This window comes from Scyliorhinus torazame, chromosome 17 (assembly GCF_047496885.1).
Source record: "Scyliorhinus torazame isolate Kashiwa2021f chromosome 17, sScyTor2.1, whole genome shotgun sequence".
In the NCBI taxonomy this organism is placed as follows: Eukaryota; Metazoa; Chordata; class Chondrichthyes; order Carcharhiniformes; family Scyliorhinidae; genus Scyliorhinus; species Scyliorhinus torazame.
In genome coordinates, this window is record NC_092723.1 from 181,368,133 (window position 1) to 181,374,114 (window position 5,982).

Consider the following 5,982-nt stretch of genomic DNA (forward strand, 5'->3'; position numbering starts at 1 on the left):
TACTTCTGTTATGGGCAAAATCTTGGAAAGGTTTATAAGAGATAGGATGTATAATCATTTGGAAAGGAATAATTTGATCAGAGATAGTCAACACGGTTTTGTGAAGGGTAGGTCGTGCCTCACAAACCTTATAGAGTTCTTTGAGAAGGTGACCAAACAGGTGGATGAGGGTAAAGCAGTTGATGTGGTGTATATGGATTTCAGTAAAGCGTTTGATAAGGTTCCCCACGGTAGGCTACTGCAGAAAATACAGAGGCATGGGATTCAGGGTGATTTGGCAGTTTGGATCAGAAATTGGCTAGCTGGAAGAAGACAAAGGGTGGTGGTTGATGGTAAATGTTCAGACTGGAGTCCAGTTACTGGTGGTGTACCACAAGGATCTGTTTTGGGGACACTGCTGTTTGTGATTTGTATAAATGACCTGGAGGAGGGCGTAGAAGGATGGGTGAGTAAATTTGCAGATGACACTCAAGTTGGTGGAGTTGTGGACAGTGCGGAAGGATGTTACAAGTTACAGAGGGACATAGATAAGCTGCAGCGCTGGGCTGAGAGGTGGAAAATGGAGTTTAATGCAGAAAAGTGTGAGGTGATTCATTTTGGAAGGAATAACAAGAAGACAGAGTACTGGCCTAATGATAAGATTCTTGGCAGTGCAGATGAGCAGAGAGATCTCGGTGTCCATGTACATAGATCCCTGAAAGTTGCCACCCAGGTTGAGAGGGTTGTTAAGAAGGCGTACGGTGTGTTAGCTTTTATTGGTAGAGGGATTGAGTTTCGGAGCCATGAGGTCATGTTGCAGCTGTACAAAACTCTGGTGCAGCCGCATTTGGAGTATTGCATGCAATTCTGGTCACCGCATTATAGGAAGGATGTGGAAGCATTGGAAAGGGTGCAGAGGAGATTTACCAGAATGTTGCCTGGTATGGAGGGAAGATCTTATGAGGAAAGGCTGAGGGACTTGAGGCTGTTTTCATTAGAGAGAAGGTTAAGACGTGACTTAATTGAGGCATACAAGATTATCAGAGGATTGGATAGGGTGGACAGTGAGAGCCTTTTTCCTCGGATGGAGATGTCCAGCACGAGGGGACATAGCTTTAAATTGAGGGGAGATAGATATAGGACAGATGTCAGAGGTAGGTTCTTTACTCAGAGAGTAGTAAAGGCGTGGAATGCCCTGCCTGCAACAGTAGTGGACTCGCCAACACTAAGGGCATTCAAATGGTCATTGGACAGACATGTGGACGATAAGGGAATAGTGTAGACGGGCTTTAGAGTGGTTTCACAGGTCGGCGCAACATCGAGGGCCGAAGGACCTGTACTGCGCTGTAATGTTCTATGTTCTGTGATCTCCTTGATCCTGAAGCGGGACAAGGATCCCCTGCAATGTGAGTCTTACAGACTGATTTCCTTGCTAAATGTAGATGCCAAGGGGCTGGCGAAGGTCTTAGCCACGAGGATTGAGGATTGTGTGCCGCAGATCATCCATGAAGACCAGACGGGGTTTGTGAAGGGGAGGCAGTTGAACGCGAATGTGCGGAGGCTTTTGAATGTTATCATGATGCCGGCGAGGGAGGGGGAGGTGGAGATAGTGGTGGTGATGGACACTGAGAAAGCGTTTGATAGGGTAGAGTGGGGGTGCCTGTGGGAGGTGCAGAAGAGGTTTGGGTTTGGGGAGGGGTTTGTCAGGTGGGTTAGGCTGTTGTATGAGGTCCCGATGGCGAGTGTGGCCACAAACAGGAGGAGGTCCGAGTACTTTCGGTTGCACCGAGGGACGAGACAGGGGTGTCCCCTGTCCCCCCCCTGCTCTTCGCACTGGCGATTGAACCCCTGACTATGGCACTGAGGGAGTCAAGGAACTGGAGGGGGTTGGTGCGGGGTGGGGATGAGCATAGGGTGTCGCTTTATGCGGACGACCTGCTGCTGTATGTGGCGGACCCGGTGGGGGGAATGCCGGAGGTAATGAGGATCCTTAGGGAATTCGGGGACTTTTCAGGGTACAAGCTCAACATGGGGAAGAGCGAGCTGTTCGTAATTCATCCAGTGGACCAGGAGAGGGGGATTGGCGAGCTCGCACAATAAAGGGTGGAGAGGAGCTTCAGGTATTTGGGGGTCCAGGTGGCCAGGAGCTGGGGGGCCCTGCACAAGCTTAATTTTACAAGGCTGGTGCAGCAAATGGAGGAGGAGTTCAAGAGGTGGGAAACGTTGCCGCTGTCCTTGGTGGGTAGGGTGCAGTCAATTAAAATGACGGTGCTCTCAAGGTTTCCGTTCCTGTTCCAGTGCCTCCCCATGTTTATCCCGAAGGCTTTTTTCAGGCGGGTTAATAGGAGCATAATGGGGTTTGCGTGGGCGCGAGGGACTCCGAGGGTGAGTAGGATGTTCCTGGAGCGGAGTAGAGATAGGGGGGGACTGGCGCTGCCCAACCTCTGTGGGTACTACTGGGCTGCCAATGCGACGATGGTGCGCAAGCGGGTGATGGAGGGGGCTGCATGGAAGAGGCTGGAGACGGCGTCTTGTGTGGGTACGAGTCTGGGAGCGCTGGCAACGTCGCCGCTGCCGCTCTCTCCAAGGAGGTATACCACGAGCCCGGTGGTGGCGGCTGCCCTCAAAATTTGGGGGCAGTGGAGACGGCACAGGGGGGAAGTTGGGGCCTCGGCATGGACCCCAATACGGGGGAACCACCGGTTCGCCCCAGGAAGAACAGGTGGAGGGTTTTTGGGGTGGCACAGGGCAGGGATACGTAGGTTGGGGGACCTGTTTGTGGACGGGAAGTTCGCGAGTCTGGGTGAGCTGGAGGAGAAGTACGGGCTCCCCCCGGGGAACACCTTCAGGTACTTATAGGTAAGGGCGTTTGCCAGGCGGCAGGTGGTGGAATTCCCATGGCTACTGCCACACACAGTACAGGACAGGGTGTTCTCGGGGGGGGTGGGTGGGAGTGGGGAAGATCTCGGAAACTTACCAGGCGATGCAGGAGGAGGAGGAGGCCTCGGTGGTGGAGGTAAAAGGAAAGTGGGAGGAGGAGTTGGGAGAGAAGATTGAGGAAGGGACGTGGGCAGATGGGGAGGGTGAACTCTTCCTCATCGTGCGCGAGGCTCAGCCTCATACGGTTTAAGGTGCTGCACAGGGCACATATGACCGGGACAAGGATGAGCCAGTTTTTTTGGGGGGAGGACAGGTGTGTTAGGTGCTCAGGGAACCAGCAAACCACACCCATATGTTCTGGGCATGCCCAGCGTTGGAGGAATTTTGGAAGGGCGTAGCGAGGACGGTGTCGAAGGTGGTAGGATTCAGGGTCAAACCGGGCTGGGGGCTCGCAATATTTGGGGTGGCAGAGGAGCCGGGAGTGCAGGAGGCGAAAGAGGCGATACTCTGGCCTTTGCGTCCCTGGTAGCCTGGCGAAGGTTTCTTTTTCAGTGGAAGGATGCGAGGCCCCCAAGCGTGGAATCCTGGATCAGCGATATGGCGGAGTTCATTAAATTGGAGAGGGTGAAATTCGCCTTGAGAGGGTCGGTACAAGGGTTCTTTAGGCGGTGGCAACCGTTCTTAGACTTTCTGGCAGAACGATAGACATTGGTCAATGGCAGCAGCAGCTCGGGGGGGCGGGGGGGGGAGTTACTTTATTTTTGTTTATGTTATTTACACTGGAGGGTCTGAGGGGGTGTATACACCTGTTGTGCTAAGTCGGGATGTTAATGTCAATTTATTATTTATGTACAGGGGGGAGGGGGGTATGGAGGGTTGCTTTTCTGGACTGTGTTTTGTACTTAACCCTGTTGGGTTCCTTTTTTTCCTCATTTTGTTATTGATATTTTATGAAAACCTTTAATAAAAATTATTTTTTTTAAAAATTAATAATTTAGATCAGGGAACTACTATGTAATATCTGCAAATTTGCTGATGATACAAAGCTGGGTGGGGGGGTGAACTTGGAGCAGTAATGCTTCAGTGTGACTTAGACAAGTTGAGTGAGTGGGCAAATGCATGGCAGATGCAGTATAATGTGGATAAATGTGAGGTTATTCGCTTTGGTAGCAAAAACGGGAAGGCGGATTATCTGAGTAGTTTCAGATTGAGAGGGGAATTTGCAACGAGATCAGGGGGTCCTTGTACACCAGTCGCTGAAAGTAAGCATGCGGGTACAGAAGGCAGTGAAGAAGGCAAATAGTATGTTGGCCTTTCATAGCGAGAGGATTAAAGTGCAGGAGCAGGGATGTCTTGCTGTAATTATACAGGGTCTTGGTGAGGCCACACCTGGAGTATTGTGTGCTGTTTTGGTCTCCTTATCTGAGAAAGGATGTTCTTGCTGTGGAGGGAGTGCATCAGATTGATTCCTGGAATGGCGGGAATGCCGCGCCAGGAGAGATTGAGTCGGTTAGGAATATATTTGCTGGAGTTTAGAAGAATGGGGGGGAATCTCATAGAAACCTGTAATGTTCTAACAGGACTAGGCAGCGTTGATGCAGGAAGGATGTTCCCGATGGTGGGGAAGTCCAGAACCAGGGGTCACAGTTTGAGGATATGGGGTAGACCATTTAGGACGGAGATGAGGAGAAATTTCTTCACCCAGAGTGGTGAGCCCGTGGAATTCTCTATCATAGAATCACTACAGTGCAGGAGGCCATTTGGTCTATCAAGTGCACCGACCCTCCAAAAGAGCACCCTACCTAGGCCCCCGCCCCCCACTCTATCCTCGTAACCCATAAGTTGTTGAAGCCAAAACATTTTATGTTTTCAAGGAGGAGTTCGATATAACTATTGGGGCTAAAGGGGTCAAAAGATGTAAGGGGTAAGTGGGAACAGGTTACTGAGTTGGATGTTCGGCCATGATCACAATGAATGGCGGAGCAGGCTTGAAGGGCCGAATGGACTCCTCCTGCCTTTATTTTCAAAGTTTCTATATTTATTTTACTTGAGTCTGGAAATCAGCACGATAGAAAGATGAATATTTAGCATGTTTGATTCAAATCCTCTCATTCTACAGAGGGAAATAACTTTTATGAAAGTATGAACACCTCAATTAAAATAACGAGCAAAATAAATTCAAACAAACATTCACAGTACAATTTCCAGACTTTCAATTATTAACTAGCCCATCTCTTCTATCTGGCTGCCCGAGGAAACTTTAACAAACATTGAAACATTTCTCCAAGAGAGAATTGAAAGTAATTAAATTGAAATATAACACTTCACTTTCATTCCACCCACCCCACTAAAATATATTTAAATACCCATCCCCAAAAAATGGCTTTTGGACAGAAAAAGGTACAAAAACGATCATTTTAATTAAATTATCCTCTAAATATCTGAACAGAGTTTTCATCTGATCAAAGCTTATTTCCCCTCCTAGACATATTGGGAGAAAAATTAATTCCCTTGGAGCTGGCATTACACAGGCTAATACTGACCCCCAGGGGGGGGCGACAACGCAATGCTGCTTTAAGTTCCATAGCTGGTGCTATTTTCTCTTTGTTAGTATAAAATGCTGCTGCTCTTTTATTTCAGGAAAATCCCTGTTCATTAACCCACCAGCTGACTAATGCACAATTCAGGTTCAGTAGCAGCATTTCATTCCTAGTTGAAGGGGATGTTGATCCTATTTAAAAATAAAAATGGAAAAGCACAATAATCAATCATAACAGGGAAATAAAAGCTGCATCATGTAGTGCTGTGTTGTGGAAATAACCAGCTTTTAATACGAATTTCTTTCAACAATTTGTCATTGATTCTTTCTGTGGGAACTCTTGTGTAAGATGGCAACATGAACCTGTGCTCCAAAGATAGCTTTCCAAAGATGTTATATTTTGCTAAATTCTCCAGGATGTCATAATAATAATATAATAATAATCTTTATTGTCACAAGTAGGTTTACATTAACACTGCAATGATGTTACTGTGAAAAGCCCCTAGTCGCCACACTCCGGCACCTGTTCGAGTACACTGAGGGAGAATTCAGAATGTCCAATTCACCTAACAAGCACACGTCTA

The 5,982-nt window shown here is 48.2% G+C and overlaps 1 protein-coding gene across 1 annotated transcript in view; it reads right to left on the reverse strand.

Moving 5' to 3' along the window:
- The window catches only part of brd8a (bromodomain containing 8a), a 104,715-nt gene that overhangs the window by 50,842 nt on the left and 47,891 nt on the right, over window positions 1-5,982 (reverse strand). The window lies entirely within an intron of this gene.